The sequence below is a fragment of the Cibotium barometz genome, chromosome 9 (genome assembly GCF_041138505.1).
Source record: "Cibotium barometz isolate CiBa-2024 chromosome 9, ASM4113850v1, whole genome shotgun sequence".
Taxonomy (NCBI): domain Eukaryota; kingdom Viridiplantae; phylum Streptophyta; class Polypodiopsida; order Cyatheales; family Cibotiaceae; genus Cibotium; species Cibotium barometz.
In genome coordinates, this window is record NC_141054.1 from 55,292,966 (window position 1) to 55,319,432 (window position 26,467).

A 26,467-nucleotide genomic window follows, 5' to 3' on the forward strand; every position below is an offset into this window, starting at 1 on the left:
GCTGAAGGCCGCCTTGGTAACCGATCCGTTCTTAAGCTACCCTTTAAGGTAGTAAGTGATGCCAGTGGTTTTGCCCTGGGAGGTGCACTTACGTAGGAAGGTCATGCAGTGGCCTATGAATCCCGAAAACTTCGAACGCATGAGAGGAATTATGCTGTCCATGACCTGGAACTACTTTCAGTAGTTTATTCCCTAAAGTTGCGGAGACATTACGTACTAAGTCAAAGATTCACTTTGATGAGACAGATCATTAGAGCTTAAAGTGGATCTTCACTCGGAAGGATCTCAACATGCGCCAAAGAAGGTGGATGCAGACCCTACAGGAATTTGATTTTGAAATCAAGTATCGCCCAGGCAAAGAAAATGTGATAGTAGATGCCCTTAGCAGAAAAGCCTCCTTGCTTGCAATTACTGTAGTGTCAAATCCTTTGATTATTGAAGCAAGTGAGAAGATCCTGTAGGATAGATTCTTTGGCCCTATTGCTACCCTACTTATGCAAGAAAGCAAAACTCCACAGGAGTTGAACCGAGTTCAAGGGTACAGCTTGGATGATGGAATTATGTATTATAATCGTAGGCTATGCATTCCCAATGATGAGGGAACTAAGGGTCAAATTTTGAATGAAGCCCATGACAGCCTTATTGCAGGACATCCAGGTTTCATCAAAACCTACATGTCTGTGTGAAGAAAAGCTTCTTTTGGCCTGGTCTAAAAAAGGATGTGCTTAATCATGTACGTCAATGTCTGACCTGTCAGAAAGTCAAGGCCGAGAGAGTAAAAATGCCTGGGAAGTTACATCCATTAGATGAAGTGGGAATGCATCACTATGGATTTTATTATTGGATTACATTCAGTGCAATCAGGTTACAACTCCATCTTCGTGGTAGTTGATAGACTAACCAAAGTTGCCCATCTGATTCCAGTAAAAGAAACCTACACTATAGTGGATGTGGCCAGAGTGTTCCTCAAGGAAATCTTCCGATTGCATGGCCTACCCAGAAGAATAGTAAGTGATCGAGATCCCAAATTCACATCAAGATTCTGGACTGCATTTTTTGAAGCAGTAGGAACTTTCTTAGATCTCAACACAGCTTACCACCCTGAGACCGATGGTCAAACTGAAAGGGTGAACCAATTAATCGAAGATATACTTCAGTCATGCTGTGGGCAGGGAACCCAAGAAGTGGCTAAGCTATCTGCACCTAGTCGAGCTTGCCTATACAATGCTTCTTATCACCGAAGCATTGGGATGAGCCTTTTCAAGGCTCTGTATGGACAAGATTGCTTAACTCCATTAACTAAGTCTGACCCATTGATTAGGGTCAAGATGTCCAGACAGATGCTTGACGACATGGAGCAGCAGATGCAGACAATTTGCAAAGATATAAAAGCTGTCCAGGATAGATAGAAGCTATATGCAGATAAGAAGAGGACAGACAGAGAATTCGAAGAAGCAGATATGGTCTTCATTCGAGTACGCTCCAAAATAAGTTCTCTATCTCTTGGGAAGTACAAGAAGTTATCCCCCATATATTGTGGGCTATATCTGATTACAAAGAAAGTAGGTGACTTAGCCTACGAGCTTCTTCTGCCTCCTCATCTCAAAGTACATAATGTAATTCATGTCAGCCTTCTTAAAAAGTATGTACCAGGCTCGAATCATGTGCTTGATGATGAAATCTTAACTTATTCAACCCAAGGGCAGATGGAACTCCAACTTGAAGAAATCCTTGATGTTCGAGAAAAGGTTCTCAGGAACGGAATTCTGAGAGAATTATTGGTCAAATGGAAGTTCTATCCTTTTGAAGATGCCACCTGGGAGAAAGAAGCCGAACTGTTGCGGGATTACTCTCAGTTTTGCGAGATGAGGACATCTCGCGTTTTTCAAGTGGGAGAGAATGTAAGATTTCTCCCCAGGCTCTCAAGATGTCCAGCATCTTCCCCTGTAATCAAATCCCTCTTCAGAAATATAAAAGATCTTGTTTCTACCTGTTTTGGCCTAGAGAGAGAAAATATTTTAGAGAGAGATTATTCAGATTTTGAATATTTTTGGATGGAAAAATATCTCTTCTTATTAGAACTTGAAATAGAAGTTCAAAAAGATTTTCAGAAGGTCCTTTAGAAATTAAGTATAATCTGTTCAAGAGGCCTTATCCTAGGGGTCTAGATTTTTTGAAAAATTTTAAATTTAGGTTTTGAGGGGCCAATCAGATTTATCCAAATGTGTGGAGAAGATAAATAGAAGAAATAAAGAAAATCCCCGCAAAAATGAGTAAATACTCACATAAGATGAAGAGTGGACTAAGGACCAAAGGAAATACTAAAAAAAAGGAATTTTGACACCTCACAATGGGAATTCCCCCCTCATGAAGGAGGCGCCTATTTCACATGTGTGGTGGAGTTTTAAATTATCAAAAATTGAGATATTTCATCTCTCCTCTCTCCTAATTCAAGTCTAATTCCAAAAAGTAAGCTAAACTGACCTAAAAATAGTCAAAAATTGACCAAAGTGATCTAAAAAATTCTAGAATCAGTTTTCTTGGTTATGTGAGGTCCCCGCCCGCCCGCTCCGGGGCTCCTACCGGCGGCGGAAGCGGAGTCAACCTCCCGCACGGGGCCTCGCCTGTACACTCGGGGCCTCGCTCGCAGATGTTCGGGGACAAGAGGCTAGCCCGCCGGGGGGCGGTCCCCCTGGGCTCGAAAGACTCCCCTCGCCCGGAAGACACGGGCGATTCCACCAGGAAGGTGAAAAATCTTTTAACTAGGAGATTACTCTAACGAGTCAAGTCTTGAATAAATTAAACTGATCTAACCAAGCCTGAAGCCACATGGTCAGATCAAGAAGAGACTTGCACTTGGTCCATGGAATCATCGCTTTTGTCCTCATTTTCAAGGCACAGTCGATGATCCCTTCCCACAAAACAAGGTCTTCTCAGGATTTTAATAACTGATTAACGTAACTAATCGTATCTAGTTGTTTCTCAGGAATCCTCCAATCCAGCCTATCCGGCCCATGGGTTAGCCAACCACCCGACCACTGAATTGGTGGGATTCCTTTATAAAGATTTGATTGGGTTTTTGCTCGGGTACCGAGGAAAAGAGTTCCTAGGCCCCCTAGCTGGCGATTCATAGAAAATAAGAGATTCGACTGGCTCTAAGACAATCCTTGAATAAAATCATAATATTTTCGATCATCATTTTTCAAAATTCCAAGTCCATTGTATTACAAAAATGCATCATCTGAAATCTCCGTTGAAGACCAGCTGGCCAACCAACGAGATCTAGTATCAAATTTTTGTTCCCAAAAACCTTTCCTTTCTGTCCACCATCAGATATCTTCCTCGACGTATGCTTGGGTTTCCTAGAAACCGCGAGCCCGTGCATCGCCTGGTCAGAACCCTCTAGGATCCTCCTTAGGTGTCCTAGCACTTCACTCAGGGACCGCTTTGTCGGCCCTCACCCATCGTACTGGAAGTGCACCATTTTAACCGTACCGAGGCTGGTCAAGACCTCGGTAGGCTCTACTGCGGGTGACGTCCCTTGATGACTCCCCGCCAAAGCTGTTCCAACAAACCTTCTTTAGAAAAACATAAGCCAAATGCTTCCTCCAGCATTCTGGCATAAAACAGTCCTTTGAATGAAAAACAGAGTTTCCAATGCAAGTGAGATTCTAGTTTGAGATTGGTTCCAAAGACCCTTGATCCTTGATCTCTCATGAGGGTAATCTACCCGTCATTTTATCCATTTATCCAAGTAGATTCTTGGGATTGGTCAGGGAAAAACTAGATTAGTTTCGGTAGTCTATTCTTTGAATTTAGTAACTGGAATTGGTCACGAAGTTTTTGTCTGGTTCAGATCGAGAGGAGAAGGACAATCAGGTTTACTATCTGACCTCATGTAGTCTAACTAAATTCATTCAGTTTAGTTCTACCAGGATTACTTTCAACTAAACATCTAGATTTTGGGTAAAAATCCATTTAGTGATTTTTCCAATTCAATTATCCAAGATTTTCTTTTTTTCACATAAATTCTCAACCTTAATTCATTAGGTAGAATTATGATGGAAATTCATATTTTGACATTAGAATTTAATTCAAATCCATCTTTTCTCAATTATCATGGAAATTCATCTTTTAACTAAAATATCAATACCTATTCTTTTTAATAAACTTGAAATCCTTCTTTTTCTCATTTCAATGAGTGCAATCCAATTATCATGGGAATTCCTCTTTTCCCTAAATTAAATCTATTAAAATTCTTCTTAAAAATTACATAAAAATAACCATTAATTCCTTTGAGGTAAAAATTCCACTTTTCTCATCTAAACATTTGAATTCCAATAAAGTAGGAATTCCTCTTTTACCATTTAAACTTATCTATGCAAAAAGATAAATTTAATTAAATTTTTCTCTTAAAATTTAAATAAAAATCTACATTAATTACTTTGTACTAGAAATTACACTTTCTTCATTTAATTAATTGGATTCCAATATGGTGGGAATTCCTCTTTCATCATAAAAATTTATCTATACAAAAAGATAAATTTAACTATATTTTCTCTTAAAAATTAAATACAAATCTTCCTTAATTCCTTTGCACTAGGAATTATACTTTCCTTATTTAAATATTTGAATTTCAATATGGTGGGAATTCATCTTTCATCATAAAAGTTTATCTATACAAAAAGATAAACTTAACTAAAATCTTTCATAAATTATACATTATTTTAGCATTCCAATTTTATTCTCTAAATCATTGGAATACATGGATTTCCAATGTCTTGGGGATTACTCTTTTAGCATATAAATAAATGACCAAAAGTTTCTCTTTTCTCTAATTTACTAATTATGCATAATCATAAAAATAAATTTCTTCATGATTACAATGAGAATCATTCAATTAATCTAGGATGATATTTTCTAGAATATGGTAGGAACTCCTCTTTTCACATATTATGAATGTAAATGTTTTATGTGTTTATTTTACAAAATTTTTGCCATAGCTCCGCTACTATTACTGATAATTCTCAATTTAATTGAGAGAATGAAGTTTAATATTATTAGTATGATTAGAATGACCACTAATTGGATCATTATCCAATTATGTATTGATTCATAATTTCTCCATGAAATAAATATCATAAAAGCATTAAAAAGCCATTATTTTGGCCTCCAATCAAACAAGCATAAAAATTACTTTTGGATTAGAGAAATGCTTCATGAGAAGCGTCATTTGGATTGAGAATAGGTCATAGGAATGACCTTTCTTTGGGGGGAGAGGGAGAAATGCTTAAAAACCATTAAAATTAAGCATAAATAGAAATTTATGTGTTTCTTTATTACAATACGTTAAAGCATTGCACTGAAGAGGTAATCCAGTGAGACAAAGTCCATACTGATACATTCGCGCTTCATCTGTGGAATGTCTAGAGGCTTCAGTTTCCCTGGCATCTTGACTCTCTCTACCTTGACTCTTTGGCAAATTAAGCATTTCCTTACATGATGAAGTACATCCTTTTTGAGTCCTGGCTTGAGTCTTGTCCAGAAGAAGCTTTTCTTCACTAACATATAGGTTTTTATAAACCCTGGATGTCCAGCTATTAGGCTATCATGGGCTTCTCTCAGAATTCTTCCCTTTATTTCCGCATCATTGGGGAAACATAGCCGATTATTATAATACATGCATCCTTCATCTAGTTTGTATCCAAGAACTCGACTCATTTCCTGAGAGGAGTCTTGCTTTCCTGCATCAGAAGGGTAGTAATAGGGGCAAAGAACTTGTCCTGCTCCTTTTCTTCATTGATCAATGGATTTGACACCATTGTAGTTGCAAGCAAGGAGGCTTTTCTGCTAAGCGTATCTGCCAACCACATTTTCTTTCCCCGACCAATGCTTTATTTCAAAATCGAGTTCCTACAGGGTCTGCATCCATCTTTTGCATCCATCTTCTTTGACGCATGTTGAGATCCCTTTGGGTGAAGATCCACTTTAGACTTTGATGATCTGTCATCAAGGTGAATCTTTGTCCCAAAAGATAATGTCTCCACAACTTCAGAGCATACACTACTGAGAGTAACTCCATGTCATGGATGGCATATTTCCTCTCATGTGTTCTGAGTTTTCTAGATTCATAGGCCACTGCATGACCTTCCTGCATTAGAGCACCACCTAAGGCAAATCTACTGGCATCAGTAAAACTACCTCAAAGGGTTTGGTAAAATTTGGCAATTTAAGGACAGGGTTGGTTACTAAGGCTATCTTTAGCTTGTCGAAGGCACTCTGACACATTGCAGTCCAGTGAAAAAGTGTACTTTTCTTGAGAAGGTTAGTTAAAGGGGATGCTATCTGAGCATACCTAGGTATAAAGATCCTATACCATCCGGTTAACCCTAGGAATCCTCTGACTTCCTTTACTGACTTGGGTTCTAGCCATTCAACTACTGCTTGGATCTTTGCGAGGTCAAGAGAAATCCCATCCTTTGACACTATGAATCCCAAGTATTCCACTTGGTCAACAGAGAAGGAACACTTGCTCTTCTTTGCAAAGAGTTGGTGTTTCCTTAGGATTTCCAGGACTTTGTGCACATGATCTTCATGGTTTGCAGCATTCTTCGAGTGTACTAAGATATCATCAAAGAAGACAAGAACAAAATCTTCCAAGTATTCTATGAGAATATCTTGCATAAGACGATTGAATGTCACCGGGGCATTAGTTAATCCAAACGGCATGACTGTGAACTCATAATACCCATAACGAGTATTGAATGCTGTTTTTGGGATGTCTTGCTCCGTGATTTTGATCTGGTAGTACCCAAATTTGAGATCTATCTTTGTAAACATTTGGGTACCACTTAATCGATCTAGAAGTTCATCAATCCTAGGAGTAGGATACTTATTCTTATTGTTAATTGATTCAGTCCTCTGTAGTCAATACAGAGTCTTAACATACTATCTTTCTTCTTTTGAAAGAGAACGGGCGCACCCCAAGGTGAGACACTGGGTCTAACAAATCCCTGCTCTAATAGTTATCTTAACTGCTCCTTAAGTTCTATGGCTTCACGGACTAGCATTTTGTATGCACGCTGGGCTATCGAACTGAGCTCCGAGGGTTAATTCAATCTCATGATCTACTTCACGAGACGGAGGCATCTCAGTCAGCTCTTTAGGAAATACATCTGCATACCCACTTAACCACTCTGGTTCTTTAGCCTTTCATTTTATGTCTACCGGATTCATTTTAACAACATACACAACTTGCCTTTTTTTGAGCCCTTTTAATAATTTGGAAGCCTTGACTAATTGCAGCACTGGGGATCCGGAAATTCCAATTCCTTGAGCTTTATTCCCCTTAAGGTCTAGGAAAGAGATGGTTCCTTTGTGACAATGAATGTCAGCCTGATTCTTTTGGAGCCAATCCATTCCAAGGATTCCGTCATATATTCCTAGGGGAGGTAGGACTCTGAACTAGAAATCTGTTACGTTCCCATCTGAATAAGGTCAGTCTCAAGGTGAGTGAAAAGAATCCACTCGCTAATTTCACTTGCATAGGTTTCCCTTATTTTTTATTTAGGACTAATTTACGCAGACATCCTGGGGAAATAAAAGAATGAGTACTGCCTGAATCAATCAAAAGCTTGAATTTCTTACCCTGGTACTCTACTGGAGTCTAGAGGACTAAGAATTGACGGTTATTCCCCTGTTCAATTGCTGCATAGATCTATTCTTTCTCTTCCTCCACTTCCTCAGCTATGGTGACTGCTCTGGCTACTGCGGTTTGAGGTGGAACTCTCTCTCTTTGGTTATTCCAATTCTAGGAGGGAGTTCGGAGACTGCTTTTTGCATGGAGGCTGCAGGCTGAGCTGGCACTCTTCTGGGGTTACCCTAATTTTGGCGCTGGTGGGGACCCTGATTGGACTGATATGAAGGATTCTGTCGTCTTGGAACTATGGGACCCTGCCTTGTCCCACAGAAGGAGATGGGCAATCCTTGAGCTGGTGCCCAAGTCCCTGACATCCGAAGCATCTGTTCTTGCTTCGAAGGTCTTCCCTTTGCATTCTGGAGAGAGCCGGAGTTCCTGAGAATGTACTTTGAGGGAAAGGTCTTCCTTCATTTCTCAAGGTTCCCATCTCCACATTCTGGTTAGGACCTTGGTGTCCTTTGGAGGCGAAAAGTTGGAAGAACTTCCCGGTGTCTGAAATCTCTTGAAGGATGAGGGAGCTGGCTTTATGAAGAAGGCTTTGGCAAAGTTCTTTGCCACTCTGACAGCTTTCGCCATGGACACTGGCTTGGCATTTTTGACTAGTGTATCCAAGGGTTCGTTCATTCCTCCCTAAATAAACCTGGCCATGAGTTGCTCTTCATCTAGAGGTGGTGAACATTTGAGTAGAAGAGCAAAGGCCTGGTGATATTCCTTGATGGTTTTGCTCCCCTGCTTGAGCTCTAAGAATTCGTTCATTTTGGTTTCCAAAAATCTAGGGGGACAAAATCTCTTTCTCAAATAGGTTTTAAGGTCGTTCCAGGACTAAGTATTTCTGTCCAGACGGTTGGTGTCATAGTGGTTCCTCCATGCCACCCTGGCTGTTTCCACTATTTTCAGCCTGGCAAGAGCCATTTTTCTCCGCTCATTGTAGCCTGTGACATCAAAATATTCTTCCATAGCTTCCACCCATTTCTCCACAGCCTCGCCCAGGTTCTCCCCTTCTCCTTTGAAGGGTTTTGGGGCTGAGTCCAATGAAGAGCCTTGTGAACATCAGGGTCAAGCTCATCATCTTCAGAGAGAGGGTGACGGTGGCCACGGTTTCCTCATCTCATGATTCTGCCAAAAATTATATATTATTAAATTTTTATTTTGATATCGTCCAGGAGATCTTAAGACTTAAGAGGTTTGGAAAACAATTTCTTAAACAAGACAATGATCTTATCGGAGATCTATGGCATATGTCTGATAACAGATTTTTCTTCAATAGTTCGTCCATAAACAATCACTTATACAATATGGATTTTTTCTCCAAAAAATATTTCTTTATTTATATAAAAGTTACAATATGTACATAGAGCAGCTCGGCTCCAGAATTCAAAATCTCCTCGGGAGATGCATAAGACGACGTTACAGGGCCATAGCCATGCCCTGATACAAATTACGTTCACTTACTGCTAAACAAGGGAGCTATTATCTTCTCCTTTAGAAATAAAGCAACTAAGGAGTCTGTAGACTTGGCATGAAAGTCTGAAATTCCGAGGCATTGAATGATATAGAATGACACCACGCACCATTTTTAGCTTTAACAGAATCATTGCCAATGAGAGGTTCTGCCTTAGCATTGCACGCCAGTCGCAAGAGGCATGGACATACTGCCCTGCAAACCACTTATGCTATCGTCTCTCTGCTGGGTCAAGAAAATATAAATCCTCAAAATGGTGTGCGAGTCTTGCTTGGCTTGTTCGAGTTGAAGCGGTAGAGATGAGATGCTCGAAGGCGAACGCAGTCATATCTTGAGACTGGGTGAGGTCGAAAATACCGGATAAATAGGGAACTTCCATCTATAAAAATAATTTCTTTGATTAAAAATCCTTCAATAAAGACGCTTATAGAATGAAAATACATTATGAAAAATGCTTTTTCTGAGTTTTTATTATCAATTTTTGATAAGAATTTGTTTATCCTTATTAGCTTTCAACAACACTCTCTGATACCAGCTGTGAGGTCCCCACCAGCCCGCTCCAAGGCTCCTGTCGGTGGCGGAACCGGTGTCGGCCTCCCGCGCGGGGCGGGGGTCCTGCACACTTGGGGCCTCGCCCGCGGATGTTCAGGACGAGAGGCTCTCCCCCCTCTGAGACCGGGCCCGGAAGACACGGGCGATTCCACCAGGAAGGTGAAAAATCTTTTAACTAAGAGATTACTCTAACAAGTCAAGTCTTGACTAAATTAAACTGATCTGACCAAGCCTGAAGTCACGTGGTCAGATCAAGAAGAGACTTGCACTTGGTCCATGGAATCACCGCTTTTTTCCTCATTTCTGAGGCACAGGCGATGATCCCTTCCCATAGAACAAGGTCTTCTCAGGATTTAAACGGATTAAGGTAACTAATCGTATCTAGTTGTTTCTCAGGAATCCTCTAATCTCAGGAATCGTGTCTAGTTGTTTCTCAGGAATCCTCTAATCCAGCCTAACCCCATCGGCCCATGGGTTAGCCAACCACCCGACCACTGAATTGGTGGGATTCCTTTATAAAGATTTTATTGGGTTTTTGCTCAGGTACGGAGGAAAAGAGTTCCCAGGCCCCCTAGTTGGCGATTCATACAAAAATCTAATAGGCACACCACATACACACCCAACCAAAATGAAATTGCCATTTATAACAGATTCGATTGGCTTTAAGATAATCCTTGAATAAAATCATAATATTTTCGATCATCATTTTCCAAAATTCCAAGTCCATTGTATTACAAAAATGCATCATCTGAACTCTCCGTTGTTGAAGACCAGCTGGCCAACCAATGAGATCCAGTATCAAATTTTTGTTCCCAAAAACCTTTCCTTTTTGTGCATCAGATATCTTCCTTGACGTACGCCTGGGTGTCCTAGCAACCACAAGCCCGTGCATCACCTGGTCAGAACTCTCTAGGATCCTTGTCCTAGCACTTCACTCAGGGACCGCTTCGTCGGTCCTCGCCCATCATACCGAAAGCGCACCATTTTAATCGTACCGAGGCTAGTAAAGACCTCAACAGGCTTTGCCGCGGGTGACGTCCCTTGAGGAATCCCCGCCAGAGCTATTCCAATGAATCTCCTTTAGAAAAACATAAGCCAAATGCTTCCTCTAGCATTCTGGCATAAAACAGTCCTTTGAATGAAAAACAGAGTTTCCAATGCAAGTGAGATTCTAGTTTGAGATTGGTTCCAAAGACCCTTTTTCCAATAATTCCCAGTTTCATAATGAGGATCCGATCTCTCATGATGGTAATCTACCCATCATTTTATCCATTTATCCAACTAGATTCTTGGTGAGATTGGTAAGGAAAAAACTAGATTAGTTCCGGTAGTCTATTCTTTCGATTTAGTAACTGGAATTGGTCACGAAGTTTTTGTCTGGTTCAAATCGAGAGGAGAAGGACAATTAGGTTTACTGTTTGACCTCATGTAGTCTAACTAAATTCATAGTTCTACTAGGATTACTTTCAATTAAACATCTAGATTTTGGGTAAATATCCATTTAGTGATTTTTCCAATTCAATTATCCAAGATTTTATTTTTCCCACATAAATTCTCAACCTTAATTCATTAGGTAGAATTATGATGGAAATTCATCTTTTGACATTAGAATTTAATTCAAATCCATCTTTTCTCAATTATCATGAAAATTCATCTTTTAACTAAAATATCAATACCTATTCTTTTTAATAAACTTGAAATCCTTCTTTTTCTCATTTCAATGAGTGCAATCCAATTATCATGGGAATTCCTCTTTTCCCTAAATTAAATCTATTAAAGTTCTTCTTAAAAATTACATAAAAATAAACATTAATTTCTTTAAGCTAAAAATTTCACTTTTCTCATCTAAACATTTGAATTCCAATATAGTAGGAATTCCTCTTTTATTATTTAAACTTATCTATGCAAAAAGATAAATTTAATTGAATTTTTCTCTTAAAAATTAAATAAAAATCTCCCTCGATTTCTTTGCACTAGGATTATACTTTCCTTATTTAAATATTTGAATTTTAATATGGTGGGAGTTCCTCTTTCATCATAAAAGTTTATCTATACAAAAAGATAAATTTAACTAAAATCTTTCATAAATTATACATTATTTTAGCATTCCAATTTTATTCTCTAAATCATTGGAATACATGGATTTCCAATGTCTTGGGGATTACTCTTTTAACATAAAAATAAATGACCAAAAATTTCTCTTTTTTCTAATTTACTAATTATGCATAATCATTAAAAATAAATTCTTCATGATTACAACAATGAGAATCATTCAATTAATTTAGGATGATAATTCCTAGAATATGGTAGGAATTCCTCTTTTCATATTATGAATGAGAATGTTTTATGTGTTTATTTTATAGAAATTTTGCCATAGCTCCGCTACTATCTGATAATTCTTAATTTAATTGAGAGAATAAAGTTTAATATTATTAGTATTATTAGAATGACCACTAATTGGATCATTATCTAATTATGGATTGATTCGTAATTTCTCTATGAAATAAATATTATAAAAATATTAAAAAGCTATTATTTTGGCCTCCAATTAAACAAGCATAAAAATTGCTTTTGGATTAGAGAAATGCTTCATGAGAAGCTTCATTTGGATTGAGAATAGGTCATAGGAATGACCTTTCTTTGGGGGGAGAGAGAGAAATGCTTAAAAACCATTAAAATTAATCATAAATGAAAATTTATGTGTTTCTTTACTACAATACATTAAAGCATTTCAATAATATTCAAAAGCCATTCAAATTAAGGCTTCTCAAGCTTGAGAGGGGTTGAGAAGAAAGAAACATTTAGAAAGTATAGAAAAAAGACCATAATCCACTCTTTACCTCCTAAAATGCTTGATTCTTTAGTCACTCTAGAGGCCCCCAACCAATCAATTGGTTTGATATGTTGTAGGAGTCACCAAGGAAGATTGAAGAGAGAGAGAAGCTCCAATCTCTTCAATTTTGTAGAGGTTTTTAGAGGATAATAGAAATTAAGCTTAGTTTAGAGTAATACCAGCATAGTTTAGTTCACATATAAATGAGGGTTTATTTATAGGAGAGGGAGGCCACTAACTGAGTCTAACTGAATTCTAGAATATTTCGCTAAATTTGGACAAGCTTTGGACCAGTTTGGCTCCCTTTTTGATTTGGTTTGATTTAGGAGAGAGGAGAGATAAAAATATCCTATTATTTTTGAGTTTTAAACTCATACAAGCATGTGAAACAGGTGCCTCCTTGAAGGTCTCCCTTTTCCTTATACATGTGTCAAAAATGAATGATTACTCTAAAATATCTCAAATTTTTATTAATACACCATAATTTTTAACTAATAAACCTAGTACTTGGTCAACTCTTCATCTTATGTGGGCCTTTACTCATTTTTGGGTATTTTTTTTTATTATTTAGATTTATCTTGTCCCAATAGTTGGATTAATCTTACTGGTGGAACCTTTATTGGACCATAATCAAATTTTTTTCGAAAATCTGGACCCTTAGGCTAAGGTCTTCTAAATCAATTTTAATTAATTCCAATTGCACCTTGGAGAATCTATTTTGATTTTTTGTTTTAGGGAAACACTTTTTTGATATTTGAAGAAATTATTTATCCAAAAATATCCCAATTTTGATTTACCACTCTCTAGAATTTTTTTATCTCACTAGGAAAAACAAGGAAAAATGATATTTTCTTGTATTCAGAATCATAGAATGATCACAAGGGATTGAAGTAGAGGCTTATTTGATATTCAGGCTGAGGAGGAATCTTACAGGTTAGGAGCTCACTTTTTCCTATAAATAGAAGCCTCCCCCTTTGTTGAAGCATAACAGTGTTTTATGCACCATTGCTCTACTTCTCTCAAGAGCCAAGAACTCTGAAATTCTTAATAATTCACTAGTTTTTGACCATTCCCTCTTCTAAAGATTTGGTGGCCACTCTTGTTGCAAACAAGAGTAGATCCCTCAAACCATCAAGCCAAAGGAAAGCTCCCAGAATTCATGTAAGTTAGAAATCTTATATTTTTCTTTACTCTTTTAATGGTTTTCTAATTTTTATTTTGTTTGAAATGATAATCTGATGCTATGCCTTGCTGGCCTCTCTCATTCTTAAAATCAACCCTTCTTTATCCTAGTTAAGTAATCTAATTGTTGGAATTAAACTTTTCATATTGTTTCTTTTTTAAAAGTGAAAATTGATTAGTTTAGAGTGCTTAAAACCATTTGGGGATAATTTTTAAGTAATTTTAAGATAGGAAAAATTAAAAAATGGTCAGCCATACAAAGGAGGTCATGGCAAAATTTTCTAAAAATTTGTGAAATAAGTTTCATCTTTTATTATTCTAAAAGAATAATCCCTATCGTTTGTGTATTCTAAAAGTATCATTTTCATTCTATGCATAGAAAAATGCATAGTATAAATATAATTATTCTAAAAGTTTTATTTTTATTAGATATAAATTCTATGCATAGAAAGATGCATATTGGTTAATTGTTTTAATTATAAAAGTGTTACTTTCATCATTATTGATTTTTATGCATAAAATGATGCTGCATAAAAGAAAAATTCTTATTATAAAAGTGTTACTTTCATCATTATTGATTTTTATGCATAAAAGGAAAAAATTTATTATAAAAGTGTTACTTTCATCATTATTGATTCTTATGCATAAAATGATGCATAAAAGAATGTTTTTTATTATAAAAGTGTTACTTTCATCATTATTGATTTTTATGCATAAAATGATGCATAAAATATATTTTTTATTATAAAAGTGTTACTTTCATCATTATTGATTTTTATACATAAAATGATGCATAAAAGAAATTTTTTTATTATAAAAGTGTTACTTTCATCAAAATGGATTTTTATGCATAAATAGATGCATACAAAATTTTTATTTCAAAATAAGAGTTCTCTTTAATCCTTGTTTAAATCCCATGAATATGGGTAAATGAATAAAGTAAATACTCTGTGAAAGAAAATTTTACCATTTCATATTCTCTAGGATGGTAATGAGAAAATTCAAAAAAACTATCAAAGTCAGAATTTTAGATAAATGACTAATTTATTCCTCATAGGAATTCGTGTTTAGTTTTGAATTCAGTAAAGTAGTAATTGAATTATTACCTTCGAGAAAGATAGATCAGGGAGAACCTTTCCAGACTCAAACCCTAAATTAGACTATGACCAAGACATAACTCCTTCGTCAGTTTCAAGAATAGATGATGTGACCAGTTCAGTAATCTACACTCAAATCACCCACCGAATCCGAATCTAAGTTGAGACCTTGGATTTTGATCTGAGGATCAAGATTACAAAATTCGAGGAATTCTGCTTGGGAATTCAGACCTGTGATCTAGAAGTCTTGGGATACAGAATTAAGATATACTCATTGTATTAAAAAAAAATCAAAACTGAAAACTTGCATAGAAACCCTGTTTTCTTAAAGGACTGTCTTACGCGAGAATGCTGGAGGGAGCATTTGGTATATGTGTGTTCTAAGGGAAGTTCGGTTTGCAACAGCTGGTGGGGAGTGTTCAAAGGATGGCTCACGTGGCGAAAACCTGCCCAGGTCTTGACCAGCCTGGGTATGGTGTAAAATGGTGTGCTTCCGGTACGATGGACGAGGGCCGATGAAGCGGTCCTTGAGTGAAGTGCCAAGACACCTAAGGAGGATCCTGGAGGATTCTGACTAGGCAATGCACAGGCTCGCAGTGCTTAGGACACCCATGCATATGTCGTGGAAGATATATATGTATGATGGCAAGAAACTTATTGTTATCTGTTACTGGATCTTGTTTTGCTGACCTGCTGGTCTCAACACAACAGAGAGTCTAGAGTGATACTGTTTTGTGAGAAACAAGGATTGAATGGAAATTTTGAGTTGTGACATCTGTACCCAGTAATTGTTTGTGAATGGAATGTTTATAGATTAAAGTTTAAAGAGACATGTGTGAGTATCTGTATTCTAAAGCAAAAGTTAAGAATTATGGGTGGGTGAGTACTTGTCTGGTGTTGAAATGTAGAGAGAAAGAGACGAGACAAGAGACACATCATGTACGCTCCCAAAGATTGATTCATATTGAGGACAAGATACATATATATAGGTGAGACTAAGTTAGGTAGAGTGAACCATATATAGATCTCCAACACCCCCACTCAAACAAGGGTCTCTAGCTATGGATGAAAAAACCCTTGGGGAGTACAAGGGAAAAACCCAAGCCCCTATACAAATGTGAAAATATGAACCAGAAGTAATGATGTGAAAGTGTATTGTGCATCTATGTATAAATATACAAGAGGACCATGCACCAAAACAGGGCCTTCCGTGATAAGAACGTTGTCAGAATCCGGAATAGTAGGCTGAGACGGACATAGAGAATTGCCAATAACATCTTAGAGCTCATCGCCTTCAAGAATTAACAACATATTTGCTTTCCAACCGGGAAACCCTTGGCCTTGAAAAGAAGGAATAGAACGTTGGCCTGAAGGAAAACCATTGACGAGAACAGTCATAGCCATATCTATTTGCGAGAAGACGTATAAGATAAAATCACAAAATCTACACACCATAGACAAGGATGACCGCAAGAGATAAGAGACGTCAATAAGAAAAGAGTCCTCAAAATATAGAGACGTGGGACGCAAGATTCATTGATAGACGCTTGATGAAAAAGCTAGATTGGTCGTTTTGCTAAAAATAGCAAAATAATAAGAGACACTTGACGAAAAAGCTAGATTTGGCGGTTTGCTAAAGACGCTTGATGAAAAAGCTAGATTGGGCGGCTTGCTAAAGACGCTTGACGAAGATGAAACCTGTGTGCTCACAAAGATGCTTGATGAAGACGAAACCTGTGTGCTCACACAAAGAACCTGTTTGCTTATTCAAAGAACCTATTTTGCTGTTTACAGATGCAGTTTGCCTGAACTGTCATAACTTTTGACTCACAACTCCGTTTGACAAACTTTTTTGATAGGTTTTGGTTTTAAGGACGTGATTAAGAAACAACTCTAATTACAACAAGTTAAGTTATAAAATCATGTAGACAACACATAATCAAAGAACAATCTTGTAAGACATCAAAATATAATCATGAATTTAACAAGAAGACATAGATGCTTCCCTTATAGATGCTCTGATACCATGTTGAAATGTAGAGAGAAAGAGACGAGACAAGAGACACATCATGTACACTCCCAAAGACTGATTCATATTGAGGACAAGATACATATATATAGGTGAGACCAAGTTAGGTAGAGTGAGCCATATATAGAGCTCCAACATCTGGTTCTACCAATTCCAGTGGTGGGGCGGTTGCTAACCCATGGGCCGGATGGGGTTAGGCTGGAATCAGTAGAGTTTTAAAATAAAATTGATTAATAAGATTACGCTTAAAACTCGAATAGTTAAATAATAACCTGAAGACTTCTCAAATGAATAGATCAACAGCTGTGCCTAATTCAATTGGGAAAAAAGCATTGATTCCTTCAAGAAGTTAAGTCTGTTATAGTTTCCCTTCTATCCGGTTTATTCAAATGAAGGTAAGTTCAGTCTTGACCTCGTTAGAAAAATTTAGTCATTCAAAATGGTGGAATCGTCCCCGCTTTTTGGGCATGGGAAATTCTCCCGGTTTTAGTTTTCGGAATGACCACCAGCTTAGTCTCGTGCCCGGACATTTGAGGGCGAGGCCCCAAGTGGGAAACCCTGCCCCCGCATGAGAAAGCTACTTTCGCTGCTACCATCCGGGAATCCGGCCGGTGCGCAGAGGGGGCAGTGGGATCCTACACACCCGCCCTTTGATCTGCCATCTAAACCAGAAAAGGTGCTGCCTCCCATTGCATTAAGTCATACTTCCTACAAGTAGCAATTGTTGTAATATTGACTCCAAACCCACCATCTAGCAGCACTTGATCAATCAGATGTCCTCTATACTTTACTGTAGTTACTGGAATACAAGTGTCTGACAGTGGTACCATATCCACCGGGCCTTCCACCTGTTGAACATCATGGCTTGGCCGGCGGGTTCTTTCGCATGTTTTTTCCTTGGGTTAGTAGTCTGATCTCTGAATGCAGGTACCAGTTCCAACAGCTACCCCAGCGGTATAGTGATGGGATACTGCCATAAAGATGAAATTTTTGGAGTCGAAGTTGAACTTGGTACCTTGATAGTCTCATTTCTCAATCTGCTTTGTTGGCTAATGTTTTCTGGCATGTCCATTCCCGTTATGGTACTCTGACCAATTCCACTTGCATAGGTTTTCTCCTCAGCCTGAATATTGATTAAGCCTTTACTTCTTTACCCTGTAATTATTCCATATTTTTGAATACAAGAAAATATTATTTTCCCTTGTTTTGCCTAGTGAGATTAAATTTCTAGAGAGTGGTAAATCAATATTGAGTTATTTTTGGATATATAAACTCTGCAAATATCAAGAATATGTTTCCGTGAAACATAAAATCAAAATAAATTTTCCAAGGTGCAATTGGAATTAATTAAAAATGATTCAAAAGACCTTAGCCTAAGGGTCAAGATTTTCTGAAATTTTTGGATTATGGTCCAATTAAGGTTCCTATGGACCAATAAGATTAATCCAAGTGTTGGGATGAGATAAATTCAATGAATAAAAGAAAATACCCAAAAATGAGTAAATGTCCACATAAGGTGGAGTTGACTGAGTACAAGATTTACTAGTTAAAAATTATGAAATATTACTAAAAAAATGAGATATTTTAGAGTAATCATTCATTTTTGACACATTGGTAGGGAAAGGGGGAGCCTTCAAGGAGGCGCCTAATTCACATGTGTGGAGGAGTTTTAAACTCATAAATAATAGGATATTTTTATCTCTCCTCTCTCCTGGATCAAACCAAATAAAAAAGGGAGCCACACTGGTCCAAATCTTGTCCAAATTCAATCAAACTGAAGCTAAAAAATTCTAGAACCTAGTTGGACTCACTTAGTGGCCTCACTTAGTTGGACTCACTTAGTGGCCTCCCTCACCTATAAATAGACCCTCATTCTTTTTTATTCTCATTTGTGAACTAAGCTATGCCGATATTACTCTAAAATAAGCATATTTTCTATTATCCTCTACAAATTGAAGAGATTGGAGCTCTCTCTTCAATCTTTCTTGGAGTCTTCATCAACATACTAAACCAATTGATTGGTTGGGGGCCTCTCCAAAGACTAAAGAATCAAGCAAATTAAGAGGTAAAGTGTGATTTATGGTCTTTTTTCTTGATCTCAAAATGTTTCTCACTTCTCAACCCCTCTCAAGCTTGAGAAGCATTAAATTGAATGGCTCTTTAGTGCAATTGGAACTCTCCAATGAATTTTAGTGATAAATATTATAAAGTTTTCATTTATGCTTAAATTAAAATATTTTTTTAAGCATAACTCCCCTAACAAAGAATAGTCATTCCTATGACCTATTCTATATTCAAATGATGCTTCTCATGAAGCAATTCTCAAATTTAAAAGTAATTTCTATGATTGTCAAATTAGAGGCCAAAGAAGTGGCTTTTTAATGCTTTTATGCTATTTAAATTATGAAAAACTTAGGAATCAAGTCCATAATTGGATATTGATCCAACGATAGTTATTCTATCATATTGTATTACTAATACTTTATGCTTTCAAAATTATTAAAAAATTATCAGTAATAGCAGTGGAGCTATGGCAAAATTTTTAAAAAATTAACACATAAATCATTTTCGTACACATAATATGAAAAGAGGACTTCCTCTACCATATTCTAGGATTAATCATCCTAGGTTAATTGAATAATTCTCATCATAACCATGGAAAATTTAATTTTTATGTTTATACATAAATAGTTAATTAGAAAAAAAAGGAGAATTTGTAGTAATTCATTTTTATGATAAAAGAGAAATTTCCATGACTAGAAATCCATGTATTCTAATGAGGAAAGAAAAAAATTTAGAATACCAAAATAATGGATATTTTATTTAAAAATTAAAGAAGAAATTTAGTTAAATTTATCTTTTTGCATATATAAATTTAAATGATGAAAGAAAAATTTCCACTATAATTGGAATTCAACCATTTAAATGAGAAAATTAGAATTTCTAATGTAAAGGAATTAATGGATATTTTTATTTAATTTTTAAGAGAAAATTTAATTAAATTTATCTTTTTGCATAGATAAATTTAAATGATGAAAGAGAAATTCCCACCATAATTGGATTTCAACCATTTAAATGAGAAAAATGGAATTGCTAGTGTAAAGGAATTAATGGAGATTTTTTATTTAATTTTTAAGAGAAAATTTAGTTAAATTTAAATTTTTGCATAGATAAATTTAAATGATGAAAGAGGAATTCCCACCATAATTGGAATTCAACCATTTAAATGAGAAAAATGGAATCTCTAGAGTAAAGAAATTAATGGAGAGAAAAATGGAATCTCTAGAGTAAAGAAGTTAATGGAGATTTTTATTTAATTTTTAAAGAGAAAATTTAGTTAAATTTATCTTTTTACATAGATAAATTTAAATGATGAACGAGGAATTCCCACCATATTTGGAATTCAATCATTTGAATGAGAAAAGTGGAATTTTTAGCTTAATGGAATTAATGGATATTTTTATGTAATTTTTAAAAGAATAATTTTAGATAGATTTAATTTATGGTAAAAGAGGAATTCCCATGATAATTGGATTGCACTCATTAAATGAGAAAAAGAGGGATTTCAAGTTTATTAAAAAAATAGGTATTGGTAGTTAAAAGAAGATTTTTTTTTGATATTTAAGAAAAGATGGATTTGAATTAAATATTAGTGTCAAAAGATGAATTTCCACCATAATTCTACCTAATGAATTAAGGTCAAGAAATTATGTGGTAGAAAGAATATCTTTGGATATTTTAATTGGTAAAATCACTAAATTGATATTTACCCAAAATTAGATGTTTATCTGAAGGGAATCCTTGTTAAAACTAAACCGAATGAATTTGGTTAGACTACGAGAGGGACGGACAATAACCTTACTTATCTATCTCTTGATCTGAAACTTAGTGACCAATTCTAGTTCCTAAATACAAAGAATAGACTACCGGAACTAAAGTAGTTTTTCCTTTGATCGAACTCACCAAGAATCTAGTTGGACAAACAGACAAAATGATGGGTAGATTACCCTCATGAGAGATCAAGGATCTGCATTATGAAACTGGGAATTATATGGAGAAAAGGGTTTTGTGGAACCAATCTCAAACTGGGAATTTTACTTGCATTGGAACCTCTGTTTTTCATTCAAAGGACTGTTTTATGCGAGAATGCTGGAGGAAGCATTTGGCATATGTTTTACTAAGAGGAGGTTCATTGGAACAGCTGGCGGGGAGTCGTCAAGGGACGTCGCTCGCGGCAAAGCCTGCCGAGGTCTTGACCAGCCTCGGTACGGTCAAAATGGTGTGTTTCTGGTACGATGGGCAAGGACCAACGAAGCGGTCCTTGAGTGAAGTGCTAGGACACCTAAGGAGGATCCTAGAGGATTCTAACCAGGCGATGCATGGGGTCATGGTTGCTAGGACACCCATGCGTACATCGAGGAAAATTTCAGATGGACTAAAAGGAAAGTTTTTTAGGAACCAAATTTTGATACTGGATCTCGTTGGTTGGCCAGTTGGTCTTCAACGGAGAGTCCAGAGAACACATTTTGTAATACAATGAACTTGGAATTTTGGAAAATGATGATCAGAAATATTATGATGAAGGATTATTTTAAAGCCAGTCGAATCTATTATAAATGGCAATTTCATATTGGGTGTGTACGTGGTATGCCTACCTTAATTTTTGCATGAATCGCCAGCTAGGGGGCCTAGGAACTCTTTTCCTCGGTACCCCGGCAAAAACACAACCAAATCTTTATAAAGGAATCCCACCAATACAGTGGTTGGGTGGTTGGCTAACCCATGGGCTAGATCAGCAGAGGATTCCTGTGAAATAACTAGATACGATTAGTTACGTTAATTAAATTAAATCCTGAGAAGACCTTGTTCTGTGGGAGGGGATTAGCGGCGGCTGTGCCTCATAAATGAGGAAAAAAGCAGTGATTCCATGGACCAAGTGCAAGTCTCTCCTTGATCTGACCATGTGACTTCAAGTTCGGTCAGATCAGTTTAACTAATTAGACTTTGACTCGTTAGAGTAATTCCCCCGTTAGCAGATTTTTCCCATGGCGGAATCGCCCGTGCCTTCTGGGCGAGGGGAGTCTTTTCGGGTCAAAGGAACCAACCAGGCTAGCCTCTCATCTGGACATCTGTGGTGGGCGAGGCCCCGAGTGTGGATCCCTGCCCCGCGCGGGAGGCCAATGCCACTTCCGCCATCGGAGCCCCGGAGGGGGGATCTCACATAATGAGTGGCTTGCCCATATCACTTGCTGAATGACATCTTCCAAGGTACAATTACCATATCCACTATTGCCGTCTACCCGCAACCCGCAAATCCTTTGTGAGACCTGTCTCACAAAATATGAATTCAGCACCTCCAGGGCTGGTCGAGCTACTGGAACCCTCTGCAACAACAAGATTCAAAAACAAGCTACATAATTCTCCACATCCTTTCGGCCTTGCTTTAATTCATGCATGCCCTCATTTGCGGCACTGTCTTCTCTTTTTTGAATCATTGTAAAAATGCCTGATGTACCTCATCTCATAAGTTGCTCGGGAAGGGATCCACTGGATACTGCCAACCATCGTGTGCTGCTTTACCCTACAGCATTGTCTCAAACACCGCCTCCTTACGTGCGGCATCCACGGCCTCCTTACGTGCGGCATCCACTGCCCAGGCACGTTTAATGCATAGTGTCAAACTGTCTAACATGAGCATCAGGGTCTTCCGAGGACTTTCCACTGAATTTGTTATATCGGACGGGTGCTGCAGCCGCCATCACTCCAGGAAGCAGAAATAATTACCTCGCAACTCCAGATGGTGAACTAGGTAATGGACTATGCTTTCTCTGGGACTCCGATCTTCTTACCGCCGTAGGCAACGATCGAGCTCATCTCGACGGTTGGTTGAGGGCACCGATTCATCCTCATTGGTTTGTGGTTCCCCATCGGATGCAACACGATCGCACTCCATGCGAACGGGACTGCGGCCTCTTTGACTATGCCGTTCATCAGTACGGGGAACAATCGGCGATGGCGGTCCTTGAGAATGCATGCGCATGAAATCACCGGGGATCCGATGATCGTGGTTTGCCATGTGTTATCCGTCATCATAATTAATTGATAAGATTAATGGAGACAAACGACGTTCATCCATACGGGGAACAATCGGCGATGGCGGTCCTTGAGAATGCATGCGCATGAAATCACTGGGGATCCGATGATCGTGGTTTGCCATGTGTTATCCGTCATCATAATTAATTGATAAGATTAATGGAGACAAACGATGTTAAACATAAGCTTAAATACTACATAATTTTAGAGAGAGACTATCGTCAAGAATATAATCTGGTGTACACATAGAACATGGCAAAGATTTGCACACACAAAACACACACAGAACTCATAGACGATATAACCTTACTGATTTATTCATGTACTTCTTACAATTTATAGCAGGCGTACAAGCACCACTTGATGTTCCAATATGACTGGTTGTGACTATTCATTAATTGTTCATATCGGTGGCCGTCCAATACAACTAGCTTCATGAGAGATTTCCCTATTGTCCCTGGTTTTAGTGGGGAAAATCCTCATACATGTGGTCTATCCCACACCCAACGCATAAAGGGGTTAATGCGAAAGTGCCTGCCATCCCTTTTTTGACTAGACACTCAACCACTCAGTGAGGTTCTACAGTAATGGTAGCATTGCATGGGTGGTCGTTTAGCCATTGTATTCATGTCTTGGCCTCGTGGAATTGGGGCAGCGAAGTATACTAGGAACATTTGGTCGCCCTCCATCACGTAGTGGCTTAGAGTTTGGGAGGGTGGACTATTTGGCTCCAGAGACTTGTAGGTGGGGCCTTCAGCTGATTCCCCCTCATCCCCTTCTTCAAAATTTCCATCAACGTTAGTTGACAAACAAGTGTGACTCATGGGCGATGGGGCTTGGTGTGAAGAAGGCTATGAAAGCCATGAATCAAAAGTTACGAAGATCTGGAAGAGTCAAAAACCCTATACAGAGGTTGAATTACAAAACAATGGTTATGTGGCACGTCACTATGCTCATATGGAAAAAGTTGTGTAGGTTGTAGAGCCTACATGTTTTGATGAGGCTATTGGAAATGTGTATTAGGAGAAAGCTATGGATGAGGAGATGGATACGTTGTATGGAAATGAGACTTGGGATTTGGTGCCATTGTCTTAAGGAAAGAAAGCTATTGGATGTAAGTGGGTGTATAAGGTGAAACATAGCAGTGATGGTAGCATAAGTAGGTATAAGGCTAGATTGGTAGCCAAAGGATATGCATAGACACATGGGATTGATTATGAGAAGACGTTTTTCCAGTTGCAAAGATGTCAACTATGAGAGCTGGCACATGTGTGGTCGTGCCGTCTTCCGAACCACTCTTTATAGCTACTCGGCTATCCCATTTGTTGATTTTCATGGTTTTCTTTTGCGAGCGTCTAGTTTCTCATGCTTGTTCAGGGTTGTTCTTTGAATGTAACATCTTTTCTTGTCCCTGGTCTCACAAGGTCCGATGCCTCTACTACAACATGCGCTACGACCCTCTGTCTGTTTTGCAGTCTGGTTATGACATTTAGAGGAACCATATGGATGAAGCTATCTCTTGCACTCACAAATTAATGCTAGTTTTGGAGATAGCTTCACGAGCCTTCTCTGTTGTCCCTGGTCTTAGCAGACAATCCTTATACATATGGTCTATCCCAAACCCAATGCATAAAGGGATTAATGAGGAATCACCTACCAAGGTACTTGCCATCCCTTTCTTGATTGGACACTTAGCCACTTGATGAGGTCCTACACAATGATAGCATTGCATGGGTGGTCATTTTGCCATTGTATTCATGTCTCGGCATCGTGGCATTGGGATGGCTAAGTACACTGGGAAATTTGGTCACCCTCCATCATGTAGTGGCTTATGATTTGGGAGGGTGGACTAGTCAACTCTAGAGGTTTGTAGGTAGAAACTTCAGGAATTTCCCCCTCGTCCCCTTCTTCAAAAATTTCTGTAAGGGTTAGCTGAGACAAATGCATGTGACTTGTGGTAATGGCGGTTGAGGTGGGAGAACTGGGGTGTTAAGGGAATTTCAAGTACCCTCAAAATTCCTCTTTTGGGGGCCACTTCTTGGCCTGGTTAAGGTACAATGTGAAGAGCAGGCTAGTGCTTGCCTTGGGAGTCACACGTAGGGTTTGAGGTAGAGCGCGAGCTTGAGTAGTCCTTTGCTGATAGCAATTCATGACTTTGTGATTGGCCCACCTTTGGCAATATGTGCAATAGAGGGTGGAACGGGGTCGCAAATGTGGACACTGCATGCTGTTATGGTTAGCTTGACAAATTGGGCACTATACTAGCTCCCTCTTTGGATAGAGATTGTTGAGATGTCAAGCTCAACATGAGTTGAAACTCACGAGGCACCCGCATGACCGTTCGACATTTATATCACTAGAGGGTTTGGTAGCTGGCACTGACATATCTTTACCAGAGATTCTAGACTACACCAACTAGTCCACACCTATCCACTCCACTTAGCATGTTCACATTATTGTCCACTTGTATATACTCTGTTATGTGTGTTAGTCACTTTATCTTCTTTGTAAACCTCTTTTGTTGTGTGAAAAAGAAGAAGAATTTCTAGCCTCTCACCTTGTGTGTTCGCTTCTAGGGTTTGAGTGTGTGTGTGCTTGCAAGACCTCAAGCTTTCTTCCCCCCTGCATCTTTTCATGATATCAGAGCGTGGTTCATGCTAAGGACTGAGTGGCAAGCAAGAGAAGCACATGAAGAGGTACAAGGGTAAGAGCTTCATCTACTCTTTCCCCTTTGTGTTGGCTACTACACCTTTATCGGGAGCTCTTTGGGAGGCATCGGCAAATGAACTCCGATTGCAGAGCTTTCTTTGTGGGAGAAGAGCTACATGGTAACTATACTATCTGTTGGATCCATTGGAGAAAATTTTTTAGGCTGAAAATGCGTTTCGGGCACGTGTGGACCTCTGTTTTTCACTTCACATGCGTTCACGTGCAGGCACTACGGGTAAGTTTTGGTTCTCTACAGAACTCTATTTTTGGAATTGTAGGAAGGGCGATTGGTTTGTGGAGACACTGTTTGTGCTGTAAAGATGTCTTCAAGTTGCCATTGGGTGTATGTATGCAAAATGAGGTCACTAGTTGTCACAGTTTGGGTGCAGTATAGTACCGCGTGCTACAAATAATACACTAGTTTGGGTGCAGTATAGTACCGCGTGCTACAAATAATACACTAGTTTGTAAAGGTCAAATAAGGGTGTTGTTTTTGGTAAATTTGTGTTGTAGACAAGATGTCAAATGATGGAATAAACCAGATTATTGTAGAGAAGCTTGACAAGAAAAAATCCCATGCTTGGAGGTTTAGATTGACAAATTTGCTGATGGGAAAAGGTTATTGGGACTACATTGAAGGTGAACATGAGGAGGCACGAGAGATATCGGAGATTAATCCAACTACTGCAGATGTAAAAGAATTCAAGGATTATAACCAAGGAGCAAGGAAAGTCATGTGTTGGCTTTCTATCAGCATACAAGACACTATGATTGGACATATGCAGGATGCCAAGTCACCTAAGGAGGTATG